The sequence below is a fragment of the Podarcis cretensis genome, assembly GCF_951804945.1.
Source record: "Podarcis cretensis genome assembly, chromosome: 2".
Taxonomy (NCBI): Eukaryota; Metazoa; Chordata; class Lepidosauria; order Squamata; family Lacertidae; genus Podarcis; species Podarcis cretensis.
The window spans coordinates 71219452-71234153 of record NC_137171.1 but is presented as its reverse complement, the minus strand read 5'-3'; the positions used below and the strand labels follow the sequence as shown (position 1 = coordinate 71234153).

The 14702-nt window shown below is 44.3% G+C and overlaps 1 protein-coding gene across 1 annotated transcript in view; it reads left to right on the top strand.

The window, feature by feature from the left end:
- The first annotated feature begins 8071 nt into the window (after positions 1 to 8071).
- RHOA (ras homolog family member A) overlaps positions 8072 to 14702 on the top strand; it is a 29018-nt gene continuing 22387 nt past the window's right edge. The window contains exon 1 of the mRNA XM_079964473.1: positions 8072 to 8226. The gene's annotated coding sequence lies outside the window, so the exon portion shown is untranslated. The remainder of the gene's footprint in view (positions 8227 to 14702) is intronic.

The window sequence follows — 14702 nt, the reverse complement described above, 5'->3', positions numbered from 1 at the left end:
GCTCCCGCTGCTCGGTCCCAGCGCCTGCCAACCTAGCAGTTCGAAAGCACCTCCGGGTTACAGACTCCACTAACCCAGAAATATTACCTTAGGTTAAGTACTTTGCTTCAGGATGAGAACAAAAATCGTGGTCCGGCGGCAGCAGGAGGCCCCATTAGCTAAAGTGATGCTTCAGGTTAAGAACGGGCCTCCGGAACAAATTAAGTACTTAACCTGAGGTACCACTGTACAGGTCATGGGTGCTATAAAAAGATTGCTTTTATGAGAGGCCTTATCTCTGCCTTGTTGATAATGTACATCTACCTCAATGAGGTCTCAGTCAGGCTTAAAACAAGTTTTTTTGACAAAATCCATGTGCACATTGCTTCTATTCTGGACACTTCATCTTTTTCTTCAGCTACTGGGCAGTAAGGAGGTATTGTAGCATAAAGGTGAACTGAAATAAAACGATCATGAGTGAAATGGGATATTCAGAGAGATGATGCTGTTTCTTAAGTCATCTACCAGAGGCATTTTCTACTGCAATTAAATTACTAAGACAAGGGCAGGCCCAGTTTTCACTTCCAGTAAGTTCTTACTATCTTTTTTCCAGACTTGCATGCTTTTCTCAGTATTGACTCATCTCTCCTAAGGGGAAACTGTCAACTCCCATTTGGCCTCGAAGCTTAAATTTGGCAATAACCAATTTTTACAGAGCTGAGAGAAATCATAGTTTGGGAGGAGGGAGCATTAACATTGTTTACTCAAGCATTTGCCTGTGGTATTTATTTACTGAATCTTTAAGGCTTTAGAGGTCAAGGAGGTGAATCTGATCAATTCTCTGACTAAAAGTGGATAAATTGCACAGGATGTACATCACCTTACTCTTAAGTAGTTAAAAGTTAATATAGAGTGTTGTAAAAGGGCAGACTGAAACATTGCTTTACGTCACACTATCCTGAACTTGGTACTGCCAAGTATTCAACATGACAGGCTTCTGCAATAGAATTTCTGTTTGTGCTTCATATATCCTATGAGGGAGCAAGGACACCTGTCTCCTACTTCTTGGAACTACGTTTCTGGCCCGGCTGAAAGAGGTATTATCAGAAAGTCAGAGGGAGAAGTTCATAGTTTTCGGGTGACCTAATGCATCAGAGCAGTGGGAGGAACCTGACCGGTGCCCATGCTGATGGGTTGGAGTCTAGCAACAGCTGGAGGACATATGCTAAGCTAACCCACATCTAGAGAAATCTGTGTACCTTCGCCAGCCCATCTGCCCTGTGAAGAAGGAAAGCGAGGAAGGCAGGCAGAGACAACATCGGGGCCTGCTCCAGTTGCGTTGTCCCCCTCTTCTCCACCCTGGCCAAGAATGGATAAGACCTGTTGGAACAGGCCAAGGGTCCATCAATTTCAGCATCCAGTTTCTAAGATAAGTCAACCCAGATGTCTCCCAAGAAGTTCAAGAACAGGAAGACAAACCCTGATTCTTTACAAGAACCTCACTCACTTTCCATTTTTGGGCTAACAGAACACAGGTCACTGTTGTTAAATACATAAACTTTTCTAAAACAACAAATTCTGGACCAGGTTACTTATAACACTACATTATTCTGTATATAACTATATGATCAATTACATCATCTAGGTAAATTCTATTTGTGTGACCGCACTTTACAAAATGTCATAGGGCGGTGATCTGAAAGCAGGTACTTCTGCTTCAAAAGGGCAGATCTGGTAATTTCCATTTTTGGGTAACAACAAATAAACTTTTCTGGCACCTGGGGATTTCTGTCTGGGTTATTCCCAACAAAAAGGACTCTGGCTTTTTGGGGAAGGTAAATTTAATCTTTTTTTTTTCAACTCATCATAAATCATTTCCCAATATTATTTTACCCTTTGACATGTCCACCACATATAAAAAAAAGGTTCCTCCCATTTCTTTACATTTCCAACATCTTGTTCTGCTTTATGAATCTTAGCCAACCTACTCGGAGTTAAATAACATCTATGAATCATTTTCAAATAGTTCTCTTTCAGAGAATAACACGGTAAATTTCAAATCACTTTTCCAACGTTTCTTTTTTTTTAATATAATTTTTATTAACCGACCAATCAAATCACATCACATAAATTCCGAATTACAAAGCCGAATTTTAAATTTTTGTTGAGGGGACCCATATTTCAAGTTTCAAAGGGGGATTCCGATCATCTTGCTACTGTGTTTATATCCAAATCAGTCCAGATAAAGTTCATAATTCTATCCAGTCTTATCTTGCTGTTTCCACATCTCATCTTGTTCGTACATTTTTCCTTTTTCCTTTATGCTCTCTTCTGATAATCTCCTTAAGCAGATAAACACCAATTATATCCTGTGTGGATTTTTCTGTTTGACCAATCCTCATATCGTGATGGTTTCCATATATCATCACTTTCATAAATAACATCGCTCTTTCCATCATTAATCTCAGGGTCTGTCGTTCTTAAGTCCCACTGAGGAGTCTCACCCACAGTATAAAAACAGCTCTTTCCTCCTCCCAGACTCAAGTCCTCCGACAGAGCTTACCAATATGGCGACGGTATTTTTAACTGCGTCATTTGCTTAAGTCATTAAAGCGGCATTTCTGACTTGTGGGGGTGGGGCGGTTATTGTTTAATCACATAGAGGAAAGAGAGAAAAGTTTTTTTTCCCCTCCTCCATCCAGTCCCTTTGCCATACCGAGTCTTGGCTGTCTTCTCAAGATTGATTCTTGTTCTTCCAACTCGTCTTGTTTATCAGAGAACTCTTCAGTTAGCAGTCTTTACTCCCCCTCCTTCCTTGAAATATGTGCATTCACTTCTTCCTAATTGTTCCTTTTGAAGTTCTTGCAGCTAGCGGCGCGGATCAGAGACGGCGTCCAGGAGCGTCGAAATCCACAGGAGGGCATTCTGCCTAGTGCCCCCATCCCCTCAAATTCGGGGGTGGTATAGGGCACAGCAGGCAAGGGCAGCCCTCCCCCCACAATCCTGGGGGGGGGTAGGGAGGCTATTTACTCCCATCACAGCCTCCTAATTACCCCCTGTGGGTCGGAGAGATGTTATTGTCAGCCATCTTCCGATGCGCCCCTGGTGGCCCCCCCCTCTTTTCCAACGTTTCTCCCAGAGGTTGCAATCTATATTGTGTCCTGTATCTATTGTCCAGTGTGTCATTGGTGCTATAATTAGCTCATCTTTCGTTTCCCATTCTAATAAAAAATTACACATTTTAGACAGAAGTTTATCCTTCTTTTGTAAGTTCTTTTTCAAATTGCGACCTTTGGTCCAAAACTCCCCCTTCTTTTGTCTACCTTAAACATATATTTGGTGTTATTGTAACCAATCCGTAACTTGGCCCCTTAAGTTCTCCTTAGGTTTCAGTCTGAGTTCGCCCCCTGTAAGGCACCCATTATCTGTCCTCTTAATTGTAATTGCTCCAATGGGGGATAACCATAAAAATGTTTTTCTTTCGAGAAGATTTTTATATTTTCCCAGACTCTATACAAATTCTTCCCAAGAACATGGTTCATAGAACTCTTATAAAAAAATTTGCTTTCCCATACCAAAGACATGCATGCCAGCTGAATTTTAAGTCATCAGTCACTTAAGCTTTTCAACTTGACCACCCTACCCCCTTCCTTTATTTCTGATGGCAGACTTTTATTGTTACCTTGATTTCTTCAAACAGCTTGTTTCCATGCAGGGCAGCAAGCATTTCTGGAGAAGACTCCCTTTTTGTTCTCCAGTCAATATACCAAATACCAGTAGATATGAGCGTGCCTGTCAACGTCCCGGTCGTCCCCAGGACCTCCTTCAGGGTGCTTGTTGCCTCTATACTCCAAAAAAGCAGCAGCTGGGTCGTTGCGATAGCGGTGCCAGCTTCCTTCTCCCCTTGCAACGGCAAACCAGAAGTCCACATCAAAATTTCATTTGACTCGTTTGCATACAGCCATCTTTCCCATAGGGCTTGGTGGTGTCTTGCACCAGGGCACCAGCCTCTCAGGGGCACCCCAGCAAGTGGGGGAGCTGTGCGGCTTTGCCGGCGGCCTCCCCTTTCTCTGCACGCCCGCCAGCTGTGCCCCGCCAACCATAAGGCTGACAGGCACGCAACTTCCCTCCCAATCCTCTGTGGGGACCACTCTCCTCCCAAGGAGGCTTGGAAGGGGCGCAACTTCACTCTCGAGGCTCTGTGAGCATTGCTCTCCTGCAGTGGCATGGGGGATAGTTGTGTCCGTCCCCCCCCCCCCGATGGCTGGCAGTGCGCAGCTACAGCCACCCCACCCCCCACTATCCGTGGTAATTTGGGGGCGCTGGGCAGATATTTGTACCCCGACACCGCATCTGCTAAAGACGGCCGTTTGCATATAATTTTGGACCTCTGATATAGAAATGCAGTAGCATTCGCTGTTTGATATCCTACTAAATTATATGTCCATGTTTAACTTGAGCAGAGTCTTCACCATCGGGAGAAGTTTACTGTAAGGCTCTGGGGAACAGTCATGAGAATATGTTGAATTATGAAGCAATTAGCTTTCTTTTAATCATCCACTGGGGAGAACCATGAAACATTAGTAAGCTCAAAAGGTGCATCATTGCAGCGTCGGGTATGGGAGGTACTGCATGATCCACGGCCTTTTAAATGATGAGGTGCTGGTGCCATCCAGTGGTTTTTCTAGGAAGTAGTTTCTGTATATGGTATACTGTACAGCCAAATGAAACAATAAGATATGTCTCCATGGGGCCAGTTCTGTACAACATTTAAGAAGAGCATCTGTGGGAACTAAAGCCCCATTTGCACGATACACTTAAAGCAGTAGCATACCACACAAAATCTTGAGAACTGTAGTTTGTTAAGGGTGCCGAGTTAGGAGGTGCCTGCTCCCCTCACAGGTCTAGTTTCCAGAGCAGTTTAACAGACCTTTCCCACACAAGGAATAGAGTTAGATCAATAAATTTAAACTGATCAAACTACTGTGAGAGTCTTACAATGAATTTCAAGCTCTTTGGCTGAATTAATCAAACCATCACCCCCACTGTAGTTTTCCATTTAATGTAGCAAGTCTACTCCTCAACCAGTGCTGCCAATTTCACTGGAGGTGTACAGTTGTACCTCCGGTTAAGAACTTAATTCGTTCTGGAGGTCTGTTCTTAACCTGAAACTGTTCTTAACCTGAGGTACCACTTTAGCTAATGGGGCTCCCCCTGCCGTCACGCCACCGCCACACAATTTCTGCTCTCATCCTGAGGTACTATTTCTGGGTTAGCGGAGTCTGTAACCTGAAGCATCTGTAACCTGAGGTACCACTGTATAGAGTTGGAAGCAGGACATCTTGTAATATACTCCCTCCCCTATCAGTAGTTATTTTCATTATGAACCCCCTAATGAACCATTTTACACTTTCTGTCACTACAGGGGTACCTCTGGAAAAGAACGCTTCTGGTTGCGCACACTTCGGGTTACGAGCTCTGCTAACCCGGAAGTACAGTAGTAGCTCCCGGTTGCGAACTTTGCCCCGGGATGTGAGCGGGAGGCACGCGCACAGTGGGAGGCGCCATTAGCGAAAGCACGCCTCAGGATAAGAACGGTTTCAACTTAAGAATGGACCCCGGAATGAATTAAGTTCGTAACCAGAGGTACCACTGTATTTTTATTGCTATGAGAATTGCTGCTCTGTATCCAAGACAGGAATACCAAATTGTTCCCCTGAGCAAGTTGCAGCAATTTCACTTTTACTCTCTTAAGTAAAATATATCATGGCAATCGTTTTCAGCAGAGTTCAGGAACCACTGTCACTCTTGAGGGCCGCATTTCCTCCTGGGCAATGTGCCAGAAGGGGCAGAGGCAAAAGTGGGCAGAGTAACTAATAAGATTTTTTACCCTTTGTACAATAAGGTAGAAAGGGTAAACATATACTCACACATACCCTATCATCCATCCAGACATGCAAGAACTATTATGGGTGTTTAGGGCCACATTCCACAGGCAATGTTTGCAAATAGAAGGGCAGGGTAAGTTACAAGATTTGGGGCTTATTTTTCTATATTTTCTGTCAGAAAACAGATTCTGCTTGAAATTAACTGCAAATAATTAGCTTACTAAATTTTACTCATAGTTTTGCTGGTTTCCCCAGCTGAAGCATATATACAAATAACTAATAAAATTAAAAGGCATAAGACATAAGGGCCAAACACTAATTCATTTTTTGTTAACACATTCCCTAATTTCCTATCACTTTCATATTATACACAAATTCTAATCAGCTTGATCTTCAATGCTGTGTGTGCAGTAGAGCTGAAGATCATAAATAAACATGCACAGAAAACATTTTATAATAAATGGAATATACATTATAGCTGCAGGCCAAAGTTGATATTAACATTTATTGTTTGGTGTACAAAACTTGATTTCTGCTGTGTTTCTTTTCAAAGAAGATCATCAAAGGCTGTAAAAAGCTTTTATTATAAACTCCCACTTGATAACTATAATCATTATTTCGAGCAAGCATTGCAGAGACACCTTGCTTGTGTAATAGCATATAATATTTTCTCTCAAATTCTAGAAAAGGTATTTCATTGGGGTGGCTGTTGAAAGAAATGTTAAAACTGTCTATATTTTAGTGTACAACCTGCTTTTCATGCAGAAGGTTCTGGATTCAGTCCCCACCATCTCCAGGTAGGTCTGGATAATCCCTGCCCTAAACCCTAAGGCAGGCATCCCCAAACTCAGCCCTCCAGCTGTTTTGGGACTACAACTCCCATCATCCCTAGCTAACAGGACCAGTGGTCAGGGTGATGGGAATTGTAGTCCCAAAACAGCTGGAGGGCCGAGTTTGGGGATGCCTGCCCTAAGGAGCTGCTAGCAGCAGGTGAAGGTAAGGATTGGGGAATTATTTTGAGGCCAAGGACTGCATTCCTCTTATTCAACTTCCTGGGGGTAAACATGCAAAAGTGGACAGACACACATAAGTGAATTTTACCTTTGTAAAGTAAGACACTTTACACATGCACACACCTCTCTCTTTCATCAAGGCAAGCTGGAGACATTATCAAAGTTCAGGGACACATTCCAGTCAAGGAAAAGGCATTCAAGGAGAGTGCCAAGTGGGGTTCGAGAGAGATTTAGTACAGGGAAGAGCCCATTTGGCCCGGGGACTAAGTTGCTCATCCTGATTCCTGGTACAGGCAATGGTCTGAATTTCTCTGAGACAATTTCCTATGGCTTTGACAGTAAATAACTCTGGTGAACTCGCTTTATATTCCACGGGAGAGGGGACAGGACAAGTTGCCAGGCGGAGAGAGGGGTCCAGGACTAAGCTTTTTGCAGTGTTTCGAAGATGGGCGAGGACAACAAAGCCAACATCCCTTGTGGCAGGCAACCATTCCGCAGTTATCTTTTAGGGAAGTTTGATGTTTTATCACTTTTTATTATTACTATTAATATTCTGTTGGAAGCCACCCAGCGTGACTGGGGTATAAATAATAAATTATTATTACTAATATCATCATCATCATCGGCAAAAGGGGTTCCAGGTTTCTGTAGTGATTTAAGACCAAACAAGAACAAAAGGCAAACGAAAAGGAACGCCCGACCTTTGAAGAACTCTCTTCCCTCTCGCCGTGGGGCAACTTGTTTCTTTCCCCCCCACCCACCCCCTTTGTGGGGCAACAGTAGACTCAGAAAAAGCAAAGGGCAAATTCTCGAAGGAAGGGGCTCATCCGGCGATTGCTCTTTTTCCCGATATGCGCGCCACGGCAGGTGCCCGTCACACGCCCGGCCCTGTTTTTCCTGAACTCCTTCCTGCTCGCCTAGCCCAGCCCAAACACCTCAGCCCGTGCGGACGCAGGTGAAGAAAGGAGGAGGCGCGGCCTTGACCTCCGCTGCACGTAAACATGCGCACACCCAGTCCCGGCTCCCTCACCGCCCCCCCCAGCCCCTCCAGGATTCCTCCTTCGACGCCGTCGGGAAAGTTAAGAGCCTGTTCACAAATAGATTGCGTCCTTTTATAGCGCCTCCTCCCAGCAGCCCCCGCGCCGCGGCCGCCGATTGGCCGCCGAGACGCGAAGGGGCGGGAACGCGCACGTCGCGTTTTTTTTGTATGAGAGCGTGAACGCGCTTTCCTCTCGGCTCGACCCGCCCCGCCGGTTTCCGTTCCTCCTCAGCCGCTGCCGGAGTTTGGGCCCGTAGAAGGAGAAAGGAAGCAGCGCCGGGGAGACGCAGCGGAGGAGCCCTTTCAGGTAGAGGAGTCGGAGAGGCCGCGGGGTCAGCGAAGGGGGCGAGGGCGGCGGGCGGCGAGGAACGCGGGAGCGGAGAGGCTCCTGGCCCTGCGTGGCCGCTCCCTGTGCGGCCTGCCCCACCCGACAGCCAGTGGCCACTGAGGGAGCGGGAATTTCCTCCGCTCTTCCTGGTGAGGCGGTTAGAGTAGGAAGTGCCCACACACACACACACACACACACACACACTACGTGGGCGGGCGAGGGGCTCGTGGCCACAAGCTAACGCGGGGTGGGGGTGGGGGGAGCGGGAGTGGAGCCTCCCGCTGTCTGTGGGTGACGGGGCCGCCCGAGCCTTTTATTTTCCTGGTGCGAGAAGAGGTGGCTCAGCCGCCGCCTTCCCCCTTTGGGTGGAGTTCGGGAGCTGCCTGTTCCAAGCGGGTGGCGGGTCTCCAGGTGAGCCCAGCGGGGATGCCAGGCGGGGGCTTCCCACGGCGGCCCTCCTTTAGCTTTAAAACATAAGTTTCTGTCGATTGTTTGGGGTGGTGTTGGGGAGGAAGGGTGGTGTTTCCTCTCTTGTTTGTCGAGCTGCTTTTTCCCCTCCTCGGCGGCCTTGGCGTTCTTTTTTAAAAGCAAAAATAACTCTTGAAAATACCATGAAAAGTGCCCGAATGTGCAGTGCTGGGTTTTAGATTTCGCAGAGCCTCTGGGCTGTGTAGTGGTGTAGCCCCGGCGCTGAATCTTTGTAAGGGTTTCTTCTCCAGAAGTGTGTGGGTGTTCTCAGATTAATAGGAGGCCCAAATGGAAAAGACACGCTGTGTGACTGAATAACGTTGTGTTTTGCTGAATAATGTACTAGAAGCATGCAGTTAACTTCCAGATTTGCTGCTGATTTAGATTTTCATCCCGGTAGCATTCTGTCACATCATCAACTTCAGTTTTGTGATTGGTTTTGTTTGTTTGTAGAGGCTTCTTTACATTAACTTAACTGATTACCTCATAAGACAAACAATGCAAGGGGTTGATGTGACCTGATGCGAATTGCAGCTGAAGCCAAACAGGTTTTTTCCTCAAATGTACAGTCACCCTCAAGAGTCACTAATCAGACCCAAATTTCCTTTACAATTTATTTTGAAATAACTTTTGCTAATTATTTGGGATCTATTCTTAATGTGTATTTTCAGCATGTTGGGTCTATCCATAATATATACTTTGATGCTTCAAAGCACATACGTTTCAGTAATCCTTGTGATAGCCCTGTAGGGCAGACAAGTATCAGTTTCTCATACTGCAGATGGAGTTCAAGCCAAGAGGACAGTGTCTTGCCCAAGGCCATCTAAGTGTGTTGATGGCTAAATTGGCAGGTCTTCTCAAATTTTTTTTAGCAGAATGTTTTTAAATAATCCAATGCTGAATGGGTTCAAATGTCTATACTCTTTCATGAAGCTCATTGCATGACATTGGTCAGTCATTATCTCTCAACTTAAGCCTACCTCACAGGGTGTGTGTGAGACTGAAAGGAGAGGCCCTTCTCTTGGAAAAGGGGTGGTGTAAAAATGTAATAAAATTATAGTGTTGACCCTTTTTTGGTTAGAATTATAGGGAGCAATTTATCTTTGCAACAAAAATAATAATAATGGGTGGAATTCAGTGACCCACTACAGTAATATGATCATTCTGTCAGTGCAAGCACTGCTTGGCAGGTAGAACATTTCTCCTCCCCGTGTGCTGTTCTAGAGGTTTTAGGTATTCAGAGCAGGTTGTGGGAGAAGGTGAAGGGCTCCATTGCACTAGGATGTCTTAGGCTACCAGGTTAATTCACTCCAGCTCAATGTAGTAAACAACAACAACAACCCCCTAAATACTCAATGTTATGCTGTTCTAGCTCTCTGGTGTCATTAACAATATGATTCAACACTTGTAGAATATACAGCAGGTTTTGAAACCTTTTCTGTATCTAACCTGTCTTACATTTTAGTCTGGAAGAATAGATCTGTTCGGTAATGCAGCCAAAGACCCAACCCACTAGGTGTGAATAAATAACCAAATTAGTAGCAGTGGCCTGTAATGCTTCCTGTAGCAATATTTACTCTAGAAGTAGCAGACAATTAGTGATCAGCATTCATATTCTTATATAGCCCATTCCACATTCTGTAGGTTAATATCTTTTCCTGATAGCCACCTGTCAAATAATATTTAAGGACTCTAAAGTAACTGTTGTGATTGGTGGGGTTGCTATGGTAATGCTGTAGGTTTAACACTGCAGTGGGAGGGCTGTGTAAGCCTAGCTAGGAAGAGGAAACGTTTATGCAATATTCTGTGTTTGAAATGTTTCAAAGGGTAGGAAAGATTGAGAAGTTGTTACCTACAAATTGCTAGAGTATGTTGGGCTTGGTTGCCACTATATAATTAGGAATTTCTGCCTGGCTTAAAGTGTTATGATAAACAATGAAAGTACAGTAACTGAAAATGTGGTTTTTTTTCTTCCCTTTCTAATAGCATACTATAGGTGTAGGGAACCTTTGGCTGTCCAGATGCTGCTGGACTCCATCTCTCAACCTTCCTGACCATTGGCCATGCTTGCTGGGGTTGTAGTTCAGCAACTTCTGGAGAACCAAAGGTTTCCCACACCTGGAATACTACATGAAAATTACCATTCAATTTTTTACATGCATAGTGTATTATGCTTGTTTTGATTTAATGAATCTGCTTAAACACTTGCAATTGTAACAGTGATCAATAAGGATTTGTGCCCTTTTCCCAGCAGAAGTACTTCTCAAGCACTGTCTTCTCTACCCAATGAACCAGCCTACTTTATTGCTGTCACAAACTCTACTTTCATCCATACTTCCTTAGATTGAATATTGCAAGCTTGCTATTTGCGCTCTCCTTATTTTCCTGAAAAGTAGGCAGCAAACTAATCTATGGCTTTGAGTAAAACATTTCCACACATACTTCATGTATATTATTGTGTTGTTTAAATGTCTCAAGGTCTGCCCATATGATCTACAAGCCTGTCTTTATTATCTTGAGCCTCTTGTGCTCCAGTACTTTTTTGCAGGGAGGGTGCATACATTTTATCCCTCACCCAGTTGCTTTTTAATTGTCAATTAGAAGCATTTAGAGTATCTAAATTACATATATTTTGGAATGGAAAAAAAACCTTTCACATAGGTAAACTGGCCTTGAATATGATTTTTTCTCAGCTGGTCACTGGTACTGCCCTAGTTACCCTTTAGAATTTCACTAAATCAGTACAAATTGCAAATGTGTTTGATGTTTGTAATGCTTCTCATGAAATGAGTTCTGTCACTGATTACTGTTGTAGAAAATTTGATTTGGTCATTTTTAAAAGTCCATTCTCAATGCCTTCCAACAGAGCAATTATTTCATTTTGCGGAACTGAATGGAGAAAATTGAATACCCACAATTAGAAATAATGCATCTACTGTTAATTGCACAGTTAAAGGTGTAAGGAGAAAACAGTTCATAGTTGGGACAAGTCTCTAAAGATCACTTGAGGTGAAAGTACTCTTTTTTCCATTTATTTATTTATTTATTTATTTTGCAACTTATCGCATATTGGATCCACATATCACACTTCTACAGGTGCTATTTTCTACACAACCAGAAAGAGGCATGTGGATATTGAAGGTTATGCTTGGGGACCATCATCCTCTCAAGACTCCTCTTAACTTCTGCAGAGGAGGCAGGCTCTATCAGTTCAGTGAATGAGAGCTCCCTTTTGTTCTCTTAACCATCTCTTAGTTCTTTCTTTGCAATTTTGGACTCGAGATGTTTTGAGATAGAATCAAATGGAACAATCATAAGGGAGGTGTGTTCCCTTGGAATCACCAAATGAATTTTCTCAGAAGGTTAATTTCTGACTTATTTTCTGACTTATTCACACATGGTGCAATTAGTTATCTAATTATGCTGTTTTCAACTGCTTCTGCCAGCATTGTGTGTACTGTACAAGTATAGAAGAAAATTGTTGTTGTTGTTGAAAATATATATTTCAATGTATAGCAATTAATGCACTTAGCTTTTTAAATCTAGCTTCTCAATACACAATAATAATCTGCAGATATTAAAAAAAGAACTATGCACCTTAAACTAGCCAGACATAATAATAATAATAATAATTTTTTATTTATACCCCGCCCTCCCCAGCCAAGGCCGGGCTCAGAGCGGCTTACAAGCAATAATAAAAACAAGATGAATGATTACAAACTTAAAAACAAAAATAAAATACAACATTAAAATAATGGAACATTAAAATATTAAAATGTAGCCTCATCGCAGGAGGAGAATGAAAAGAAAGAAAGAAAAAAAGAGAGGGGGGAGGGAGGGAATCAAATTGGCTGCAAGCCAAAGGCCAGGCGGAACAACTCTGTCTTACAGGCCCTGTGGAAAGAAATCAGATCCTGCAGGGCCCTGGTCTCATGAGGCAGAGCGTTCCACCAGGCCGGAGCCAGAGTTGAAAAGGCCCTGGCTCTGGTCGAAGCCAATCTAACTTCCTTAGGGTCCGGGACCACTAGGGTGTTGTTATTTATGGACCTTGAGGCTCTCCGTGGGGCATACCAGGAGAGGCGGTCCCGTAGGTATGAGGGTCCTAGGCCGTGAAGGGCTTTAAAGGTCAAAAGCAGCACCTTAAATCTGACCCTGTACTCCACCGGGAGCCATTGCAGCTTGAAAAGCACTGGGTGAATATGCTCCCATGGCAGAGACCCCGTGAGGAGCCTCGCTGCAGCATTCTGCACCCGCTGGAGTTTCTGGGACAGCTTCAAGGGCAGCCGCGCGTAGAGCGAATTACAGTAGTCAAGCCTGGAGATGACCGTCACATGAATCACTGTGGCCAAGTCAGGGCGGGAAAGGTAAGGGACCAACTGCTTGATGTGGCGAAGGTGGAAAAATGTCGCCTTGGCTGTTGCTGTAACCTGCGCCTCCATGGAAAGGGAGGCATCAAGGATTACACCCAAACTCTTAACGGAAGGCAATGGCACTAATTGGGCCCCCGCAAGAGAAGGGAGATGGTCCCTCATCCCCATGCTATCCCGACCTAGCCATAGGACCTCTGTCTTCGAAGGATTTAGTTTCAATCGGCTCCCATGAAACCATCCAGCCACAGCTTCCAAGCATCTGGTCAGTGTGTTCGGGGTCGAGTCGGTGTGGCCATCCATCAGCAGATAGAGCTGAGTGTCATCAGCATATTGGTGACAGCCCAGCCCAAAGCTCCGGATAATCTGGGCAAGGGGGCGCATAAAGATGTTAAAAAGCATCGGGGAGAGAATTGCGCCCTGCGGCACTCCACACACCAAGGAGTGACGCGACGACATTTCCCTCCCTAGTGCCACCCTCTGTCCCCGACCAGAGATAAAAGAGCACAACCAGTTACGGGCTATGCCCTGTATCCCCACGTCTGCGAGGCGGTGGTCCAGAAGATCATGATCGACCATGTCAAAGGCTGCTGACAAATCTAAAAGGATCAGCAGTCCTGACCCGCCTCGATCCAGTTGTCTACGGAGATCGTCTGTTAGGGCAACCAGAGCCGTCTCCGTCCCAAAACCAGGACGGAAACCGGACTGAAATGGATCTAATGCCATTAAAACATTTAAAACATAGAGTTTTAAAGTACTGTGAAAAGTTTGTAGTGTTGGGAACAACTGTGTAGAAAGTTTCACAATTTGAGGGCCAGCATTGAAAAGTTCCTCCTGACCAATTGACCTTACAAGAAAGCCTCTGAGGCGGATCATAATGCCCAGACAGGCTCAATCAGATGTAGGTGGTCCCTGGAATAGTGTGGTCCCAAACTGTTTAGAGCCCCGTGGCAGTATATGTCCTGGGGTAAAATCCTTTTAAAAAGCTCAGCAACTTTGGGGTTAAATCCTTTTAAAAAAATTCAATCCTAAAAAAGCTCAGCAACTTCGGGGTAAACTTGTAAAAAAAAAGCTCAACAATTTGAGAGTTGCTCCTCTGCCTTGGTGACTTTGATTACCCTGTTCTGCACTTTTCCCCACTCTACAGTATCCTTTCTGAGGTGCATTTACCAGAACTGTACAGAGTACAGTGGTACCGTGGGTTAAGAACTTAATTCGTTCTGGAGGTCCGTTCTTAACCTGAGGTACCACTTTAGCTAATGGGGCCGCCGTGCTTTTGCCGTGTGATTTCTGTTCTCATTCTGAAGCAAAGTTCTTAACCCGAGGTACTATTTCTGGGTTAGCAGAGTCTGTAACCTGAAGCGTCTGTAACCCAAGGTACCACTGTACTCCAAGTGTGGCCACATCATTGATTTGTATAATGGTATTATAATATTGGCATTTTTTTTCCAGTCCCTTTCCTAATTATCCCTAACATGGAATTCACTTTTTTCGCTGTTGATGCACCAAATCTCTTTCCTGGTCACTCACCATCTGTTGAGATCACATTAGCATATATGTCAAGTTAAGGGTTTTTACCCTAATCTAGGTCACTTGAGACTTGCTAACATTGAATAGTAT